Source organism: Leptodactylus fuscus, chromosome 2, assembly GCF_031893055.1.
Source record: "Leptodactylus fuscus isolate aLepFus1 chromosome 2, aLepFus1.hap2, whole genome shotgun sequence".
Classification (NCBI taxonomy): Eukaryota; Metazoa; Chordata; class Amphibia; order Anura; family Leptodactylidae; genus Leptodactylus; species Leptodactylus fuscus.
In genome coordinates, this window is record NC_134266.1 from 150955313 (window position 1) to 150965754 (window position 10442).

The window sequence follows — 10442 nt, forward strand, 5'->3', positions numbered from 1 at the left end:
TAGGACTTCTGTGATTTTTGTGGTAGATTTGAGTGATAAACTGGTGAGCAATGCTTTGAAGATCTTTAAACTCCAACCTTCTGCATAAAGGTATTCGACATGTTTCAGCCTTGCACAAAAGCAGTTCCTGGAACTGACCTAATGGAGACCTCACTGTACACTGAAAAACTCACAAGCTCTTCTTCTGGTCAAAGTTAAATTTTTCCCAATTAAAATAACCGACTGGCTCTGCACATTATTTTAAATCGGGCTACATTCACACTACATTTCTTCTTTCGGACAGGGAATCTGTTTTGTTTGTATTTGGTTTTATTTTGTTATATATTTAAAAACCTTTGCCGCTTTCACCATCACCAGTGTTTTTCTCCTCTTTACAGTGGACAGCTCTGAGAGAATTCCTAGTCCTAAGTTTTAAGTCAGATTATTATATATTTTGCCTGATCCTCCTTCATAGGTTTTCGGCCCTGTTCTTTTTGGGTGCCCAGATTCTCTGCTCACTGTCTACTATTCCTCTTAACATCTGAAGCATATTGGTTGTGTACAGTGACTATCCTGTTTGTTAAATATTGGTATCTGATTTATGGCAAGCTACGAACCCATGGCCTACACAAAGTTTTCAGCTGTATGGGCATTTGAAAGAAACGCTCGCTCACTAATGAGGAATCATGTAAAAGATCCTCTGTTAGTGAGCGATCAGGGATCCTGGATTGGACGATGGCATGCATGTCAACAGAGTGGGCTCTGAGTGCCCCCTCTGGCACGCGTGCTATAGGTTCACCAACATGGCTATAAACCTTGATCATACACATGACTGCCAGCTAGTTGAATCCTAAGTTTATGCATTTGCACATCATATGCATTAAATGAGCGTCCTCTATGCCACACTTGGGACAAGTAGAGTTGCACGAACACCCCATTTACATAGCATGGCAGGAGTCTTGTAGACTTTATGTATTAAAAAGTGAACACCTGTGATCTTTGCTAAGAAATAACATTGGGGTCAAAGCAAGTGTATCCTTCCATTGACTGTCAGAGGCCCAACATCAGTTTCCCATTTTTGCCTGCCTTGTAGAGATAATTTGGTGCTATGGGCTGTGAAAGGCAGTTGACACATAAAAGAAATAAGTCCCCTGGATGGGATGAAAGTGAACAAGGATCAACTTGATGGCTCTCAGATCAGAAAATAATTTCTTATGGGGTCCTGCTTTGTTGTCACCATTAACTCTCCACGTGTTGGGAAAAAACAAAACACTATTTAGAAAGTTTTGATGTCTACTCCAACTAGGAAAGATGTTGGCTTGATGGGAATGATAGTGATTTTTGGTCCAAGGGATGGAAACAATGGTTGTCCAACATCGCTATAGATGAGCTGTTAGTTTGAGATTAACTGAGGCACTATCTCAAATATTTCATCCACGTGTTCTGTGGATAACTTGATAGACATCTACGAGAGTTGAGAATGGATTCTGCATCTGGGAATTCTATGCTTTGAGCCTGAAAGAGTTCAGACTTTTTCCTTAATCAAGACGAATGAAACTCAGAAGTGAGGAGAGTCGGTGAAGATGAAGTCCAGTTATCAGAACAACACTTGGGGTGGAAGTGATGCAGAACACAAGGCATTAGAACTAACAATACAGGCATATGTCAGGTAAGAATATACACTGCTCAAAAAAATAAAGGGAACACTGAAATAACTAGAGATGAGTGAGTAGTATTCGATTGAATACCTCCCCACCATAGGTATCTGTGTAAGCGGCTGGACAGCAAGGGGTTAAACGCATCGAATATTCGATGCACTTAACCCCTTTGTGTTTGGTCGCTTACATGGATACCTACGGCGGGGAGGTATTCAATCGAATATTACTCATCTCTACAAATAACACATCCTAGATCTGAATGAGTGAATTAAATATTCTCATTGAATACTTTGTTCTGTACAAAGTTGAATGTGATGACAACAAAATTATCAATGGAAATCAAATGAATTAACCAATGGAGGCCTGGATTTGGAGTCACCCCAAAATTAAAGTGGAAAAACATACTACAGGCTGATCCAACTTTGATGTAATTAGTTAAAACATGTCAAAATGAGGCTCAGTAGTGTGTGTGGCCTCCACGTGCCTATATGACCTCCCTGCAATACCTGGGCATGCTCCTGATGAGGTTGTGGATGGTTTCCTGAGGGATTTCCTCACAGACCTAGACTAAAGCATCTGCCATCTCCTGGACAGTCTGTGGTGCAATGTGACGTGGATGGAGTGAGACATGATGTCCCAGATGTGCTCAATCGGATTCAGGTCTGGGGAATAGGTAGGTCAGTCCATAGCTTCAATGCCTTCATGTTGCAGGAACTGCTGACACACTCCAGCCACATGAGGTCTGGCATTGTCCTGCATTAGGAGGAACCCAAGGCCAACCGCACCAGCATATAGTCTCACAAGGGGGTCAGTGGATATCATCTTGGTACTTAATGGCAGTTAGCTCTCCCTGTGCTCGCCAGAGGTAGCCTAACTCTACTGACCCACTGCCAAACCGGTCATGCTGAAGGATGTTGCAGGCAGCAGATCACTCTCCACTGCGTCTCCAATCCATGTTAACACAGGTTATACTCTATAATATCCGATACCAAAGGCGGATCACAGCCAATATAGCCTGCAAATATATAGGGCAATATGCATGAACAGAGATGATACAGACAAAGAAGGTATCACCTGAGATCTCTATCTGAAGTATCTGTAAAATACAGGACAGATATGTACATACAGGTTATATGTATCAATTCCTGAGTATACAAAAGTATAAGACATCCTGTATCATAGCACCTGTAATAGTTTATATAATGCCAGAGAACAGCATGATAGTGTCAGTAATATGCTCTATAATATCAGAGACAAGCATGATAGACCTGGTAATACGCTCTATAATATCAGAGACAAGTATGACAGCAACGGTTTTATGCTGTTTAATATCAGAGACAAGTATTATAAACCCAGCAACATGCCATATAATATCTGAGACCAGCACGATCCTACCAGTAATATGTTATATAATAACTGGGACCAGCACGATAGCACTGGTAATATTTTATACAATACCTCAGACCAGCACAGATTATATCACCTGCAAAATATATGACATACATATGAATAAACAGGTTATGTGCTATAATAGAGGACACCAGAGTATAAGCAGCTAACACTAGCAGAGCGGAGGTCATGTTGCCTGATAACATGAGTTATACGCTCATTAACCCAAAAAGGGCTGAAGCAAACAACAGCAATACAGCTTGGCCAAAAGAGGATTAATCTCAGCAGAGGTTTTAAGGCCTTCAAAAAGCAAGTTTGGATCGTACCATGTCTGGCAGATGATCTACTACATGTAAAGTGACCATGACTTCTCTGCTTTGCATGCACTATCTGGTGCAAGATTTGGAGCAGAGTCAGAAAGTAATCCTGCTCAGCTGAGGAGTAACAGGAGTTAGTATCAGTGGTATATGCAGCAGGTAAGTCTGGATGTAAGACTCTTTACCTTAAAGGGGTTGTCCCATCACAAGGATCCTATCTATACTGCTTGTTAATGTGGATGTAAGACTTTTCCTAAATACACTGCTTCAGTAAAACTGCTTTGTTTGTCCACTATCTTACTTTATTCAAGTCATTGTTGACACAGCTCTTGACTTATCTGCTCAAAAGTCAAGTGATGTATCTGCCTGCTCTCAGGGGAGAGGAGGAGGGGCTAAGTGCACTGGAGCCAGCCTGTGTTTCTAGCTATTCCTGTGTCTACACCACGTGACCTAGCTTCCTGTTAGCAGATAGGGGAGAGGAGCTGCTTTCATTTCTTCTGTTCTCCCAGTTATCAGGCTAGCTAATTCAATTGTGATCATTATGGCAGAGACAGGCAGTCTCTGTATGTAACACAGAATGGAGTTGCTGCTGCCTGTACTTCATAGTCCAATATAGGTGGGCGGAGCTAAACGACAGGCTGCATGTGAAACCCCGCCCACCAAATGATGCAAGAAACCAGGAAGAAAGAAGACTTTACAGGAGTGAAAACTGCTGAGTATGCGACGTGGGAATACCCCTTTAACTGGAAGAGGTGTCCATGAATCCTGCTATAAAGTGCACACCTTTCCCCAGACCCAGGACTAAGATAGAATTTCTTTGGGCTGTTATTCAGGCCAGTTGGTGTGACAGCAGACTGAATTGTGTTCCAAGTGGATGTTGAGTGCTGGGGTCATCTTGGTACACCTTCAGACAGAGGGACAGGGACCCACTCTTTATGCAACTTGGAACAAGGCCCAGTGCCTTTTTGGTACATCTTCAGGCACAGGGACAATGAGCCACCCTTGTATATATCCTGCAACAAGGCTCAGCGCCATCTTTGTGCACAGTCAAGCAGAGGGACAGGAACCCAGCACTGTATCTAGCCTGGAACAAACCAAGTAGAAGCTTGCAGTAGATGCCATGATGATCCACGTGATATCATCCAGTATAGGAAGCTCCACATAATAGTACATAGCCATACACTAACCTATAAACTCCATATAGGAGTGTGTAGGCTCTTCAGGACAAAGGCCCAGATACTTAATGGTATATAGCCTAAGATACAGACATAGGTTTTATACAAAAGCAAAAGGACTCAGAAGAGTCAAACCTGTACTCTTCTTATGTACCTGAAGAGAAAACAAAATACGAGTGTAGTGTGGTTTCCCCAGACTTATAGTATATAGGTGGTCCATGATTAGTTGAGTTTAATTACTGCTTATTGACCTGTCTCTTAACCTGATTGTATCCAGGGAACTATTAACTCCCATATGTGTGTGCTGCTGACGGGCGACCAGGAATTTTTTTTTTCCAATAAATCCTCCGTTTAGCCCCAAATTTAATTTTTTTCCAAAGGGTTAAAGAAGAAAAAACACAACACTTTTTTTTTTTTTCTTTTACCCAATTTGTGGTCATAAACAGCTGTATGGGTACATGGTAGGACTCAGAATGGAAAAAAACACTCTGGCTTTTTGGCAGATTTTGCTGGAATAGTTTCCAAGTGCAGAGCCCCTAAAACAACAGTATAATGGAAACTCACTCCATGACTCCATTTTAGAAACTACACCCCTCAAAGAATTTCAACCCTCAAACAAGCATTTCAACTGTAACTCAGAGACAGTTAAAAATATTTTCATAGAATGTAGTTACTGTGGCTTACAACCACATATACAGTATTCCCATTTTCAGGAAAACTTGTGTAACAAACTTTTATTGAAAAAAAAAAAATTTCTTAGAATCTGTGAAACAGCTGTGTGGTCAAAATGCTCCCTATGCCCCTTGATAAACTCCTTGAGATGTGTAGTTTCTAAAATGGGGTCAGTTTTTGGTGGTTTCCATTGTACTGGTACTCAAGGAGCTCTGCAAATGAGAGATGGCACTTGAAAACTATTCCTGCAAAATCTGCTTATCAAACGTCAAGTGTCGCTCCTTCCCTTCCATGGGTTGCCGTGTGCCCAAACATCAGTTTAAACCCATATGTGGAATATTTATGTGCTCAGGAGAAATTGCATAACAAACTGTCAGATACATTTTCTCCTTTAACCCCTTGTGAATATTTTACTTTTAGGGATAAATGAATGTATTATTAAAAAAAAAAATTAAATGTCTAAATTTCACCTCCATATTGTTTTAATTACTGTGAAATGCTTAAAGGGTTAACAAACATCCCAAATGCTGTCTTGAAATATTTGAGGGGTGCAGTTTTGAAGTGGGATGATTTATGGGGGGGGGGTTCTAATATATACGCCTTTATAATCCCCTTCAGAACTGAAATGGTCCCTAAAAAAATTAGTTTAGGAAATTTTCTTGTAAATCTGAAAAATCGCTGTTACACTTGTAAGCCTTGTAAGGTCCAAAATAAATTAAAGGATAATTAAAAGATGATGCCAATATAAATCAGACATATGGTAGATAATACAGTATATATGTCATGAGTCTCAATCTGGCTACTTCACTTTTAGGCTGGGGCATAAACATGGGAAAAATCATGGTGTTTTACAGTCAGGTTAAAGTGGAAACCTCTGCGAACTTTCTGTCTAAAGCCCTGCAGGAAGAACCACGATACATTGCCGCAGCTTTTTTTTTGCTGCGGGACATCCCGTGGGGCCTTAGCCTTAATGATACCATGTCGACCAGTGGAGCTTTTGCAGTTTCAAAAGTTTCCTGGGTTGGTCCAATTAGCAGCTGAGGAGGTATATATAAGAAAATGCCCTTCTGACACAGGCGCTGACTAATTTGGTTGTATTTCCTAATTTGGCTTTTCACATTGTGCCGGTACCTGTTTTCTTATTGACTTTTGGCTTGTGCCCTGGAAACCGTGGAGTTTGACTATTGACCTTTTTTTAATTTCACTTCTATCTCCTAATTTTGACCTGTGCTCGTATGACTACTCTTTTTTTCACTCTGCTGTGAAAGTTATATTGGGTTTTGTTTTGATTTCTACAGCAGTCTATCATTGGTACTATATACGTCTGTCAAACATATCTATTAGAGATGAGCGACTATATTTGATCGAATACCTCCCCTCCATAGATATTACTGTTAAAAAAAAAAAAAAAAAGGCGGCGCCAGGGAAGGTTGGAGGGGAATCGAATATTTCCCACATTTACCGCCTGGTATTCGACCGAGTACACCAATAACTATGCATGGGAGGTATTTGATCGAATACTACTATTCAGTCGAATACTACTCGCTCATCTGTAATATCTATATGTTTAGTGACTACTCAGATTCCCAAATTCAGTGCAAGTCCAACCCGCCTCACTGTGGGTTCTGGTGAAGGCATCTGAGGGACTATCTTGGCAGTAGAAGTAGCAGAAGTGTGCTAGTTTTAGATACCTGTCGCTACTGCGCTCAGTTATCAGCCAAACTCGTGCTGTTGCTTTTGTGAGGCCTCGTATCTAATCCATAACAATTTATTAATCTATTTGGGTAGTATGACTATCTATCTGAAAAGCACAGCATTTCACTTTTTTTTTCCAAATTTCCATCAACGTTGCTATTTTTTTTTTTTATAAATGAATACAAAAATATTGATCAATGTTTACCACTAACATGAAGTACAAAGTGTGAAGAATAAACAATCTCAAAATCACTTGTGTAAGTTAAAGCGTCTCCAAGTAATTGCCATATGAGATGACACGTCAGTTTTGAAGACTGAGGCCTGGTCCTTAAGGTACTTTTAGGTTGTGTTATTAAAGGGTTAAAGCTGGGCTATGTTTTCCAGGAGACATAACTAATTTGGCCAGCAGGTGGCAGCTTCACACAGTGACACTTTCTTCTGCTCCTATTATGACAGCATCAGGAGAGGACAGAAATCAACACTTAGATATAGGGATGAATTTGGGGCACAGGTGTCTAGCATTTTGGAACTTTGTGGTTATGGTTGTATATGGTGTATCAGGCAGCTATTGCTGTAGCGTTGGCCCTTTTTAAAATATTTTATTTGCCCATTGTTATCTCTTGAGTTGATTAGTGTAATTAACATACAAGACAAGTGTGATGGGACATATAAGACTATCTTGTGTAGTTCCCAGAAGGAGTCAAGAGCTTCATAATTTGGTAGATTCATCCCCATTGCCATAGATATAGGAATAATCTTTAACCTTCTAACCAATTGTTAGATTATTACACTGATTATTCCTGGATGAAAATTGTGAATTAGCTAAAGGAAATACAAACCCTCCACATTTCCACTAGGGGGCCTTAACCCCTTCCCGACATGCGCCGTAATAGTACGGCGCATGTCGGGTGTGTAACTATGGCAACCACCTGGGAGTCGGGCGGCCGCCATAGCCGCCGGGTGTCTACTGCTTTAAGCATGCTCCAGGGCCGACGTCACGTTGGCATGACAGCCGGGAGCCTTTACAAGGCTCCCAGGCTTGTCTGCAAGAGCCTTTCTTTTGCATTTTTTGATTTTCGTTTTTCCTTCTAAACCCCATAACTTTTTTATTTCTCCGCTCCCAGAGCCATATGAGGTCTTAATTTTTGCGGGACAAATTTTTCTCATGATGCCACCATTAATTATTCTATATAATGTACTGGGAAGCAGGAAAAAAATTCAGAATGGGGTGGATTTGAAGAAAAAATGCATTTCTGCGACTTTGAAAGGGAAAGGTTAATCTGCAGAAATTTCATTACAAGTCCATAGACTGTAATACAACTGGTCATAGACCAGCCCTAATAGTAATATTTCTATGGCAGGCCTGGAAGCCTTCATAAGAGTCCTGGCTATCATAAGAACAGGTCACAGGCATTACCTCTACAGTATAAGGGCTAGTTCACACATAAAAACCGCCTGGCTTATTTTGGTCCTGAAAAAAAAACGCTTCCTAATTAGGACCGTTTTTTTGGAGCGTTTTCTTTCTGGAGCAGTTTTTGGTAAAAACTGATTCAGAAAACGCCAGGAGATTTTCCCCTTCCTTAAAGTGAATAGACTGTAACAAAAAACACTAGGCATTTTCGGTTGCGTTTTTTTGCAAAAAAAAAAAAATGCTAGGCAACTTTCGCCTCCCATTCACTCCTATTGCTTTCCTCAGGCGGAATCCGCCTGAAGAAAGGTCATGTTGCTTTTTTTTTCTGCTAGCAACAAAAAACTGCTAGCAGAAAAAAAAAAAAAAAAAAAAAAAAAACTAGCAGTACCCATAGACCACCATTGTATGGAGGCAGATTTTGAGGCGAAATTAGCCCCATACAGTATAAAATGCTCCCAAGATCCCCAAGATGCTCCCAAACAGTATAATATACTACCCAGTGGCCCAACACAGCATAATATGCTCCCCAGTTCCCCCACAGTACAATGCTCCACAGTGACCCCGCACAGTATAATATACTATCCATTGGCCCAACACAGCATAAAATGCTCCACAGTGCCCCCACAGTAAAATATGCTCCCTATAGACTTCATGACACCATCACACTCCATATGACAACTGAGGCAAAATCACAGGCCTCAGTGGAAATCCCAGGATGCCTGATGTCAGCTGCAACTCATCACACCCACCGCCCATTCCCTAGCCAATCAATGGGCTAACTGGGAAAACAGGGATTTGGCAGTCCCCTTCCTCCTCTTGCTTCTTCCAGCCTGTAGCTTATGTCACCATCCTGGCAAACAGAGCAAGACAAATAAAACAATTAGGTAAAACATTTCAGTTAGCTTCAGCTACAAGTCTGCAACGTATTATGATTTAGTACATTGTTCTTGAATGAATAGTTTGTGTTTCTTGATATATCCTATCAGTATGTTTTATTTCCAACACATATATGCAGTAGTGTAAATACTGGAGTAGCAGCAGTAGCAGCTGCCACAGGGCCTGGGATATTAGGTGGCCTGGCAAGCCCCTGATGTGTTTTTTTTAATAGGCCATTACCTGCTGAAGTAACCCCAGCAGGTAACGGGCCCTATTTATTTACCGATCACTGGTCCTGTTCACGGCCTCCTGCGGTTCCCCTTCTGTGGAAGCGATGGCAGCTGTCAGCAGGAGTACGGCTGCAGGCTCGCGAACCCCAGAAACACTGCTATCGAGTTTTTTCAGACCCCAAAATATAATGATTGGAGAGCCAAGGAAGGTGAGGGAACATGAAAAAACATGGTTACTTACCTCTCCTTCACTTCAGCCATCAGCAGGCCTGTTTGGAAATGTCCCAGACGTCATGTGAGCCTGGCCGCCGTCATTATGCATTGCAACACCAGCCTGGCTCATTTGACGTCTGGTCCAACATTGAAGATGGCTGAAAGTAGTGGGGAGTGCGCCGAGCCAGGGAGAGGTAAGTAAAAGCGTTTTTTTTTTTTTTTTTTTTTATGTATGTATCCTCCCCTGGGTCTCCAATCATTATACTCTGGGGTCTGAAAAGAAGTCAAATATTCACCCTGGGGCCCAGACATTGTAAGTTACGCCACTGCATATATCCATAGAGATGTATCCTATCAGAGGGTTGTTCTGTAAGTTCTATTTCCTACATTTATTTCTGTTAATAATTCCAGGGTTCCTTTTTTTATTTAGCTTGGCTTGTATACTACAGCACACTCCTCTTATGGGTGTTCCTTTATTTGTCTCACATTATAACGTACATTTTACCCTCTGTGCAGCCTCCATGTTAGGGTTAGCACACAATACAAGGATTATTTTTGTGTGCTAAGAGTTTTCTAGTGGCACTCCCTATGTATTTACTTTTCTCTGGGCATTAAGGCCATCTTTTATGTTTCATTGCTGGCAATACACTCTTCCTAAGGCTTTATGTGCATTTCCTTGATAAGTAGCAGAGATTCCCTTCATTGACAGCAGCCTGGCAAATTCTGCAATGCAGGAGCTAAGAGAGACTCCATAAAAACTGAAGGGTACAGTATGTATCTTAAATTGTTTTCTAGTGTGGATTGCTACTCACCTTAGCCTAGGTCAC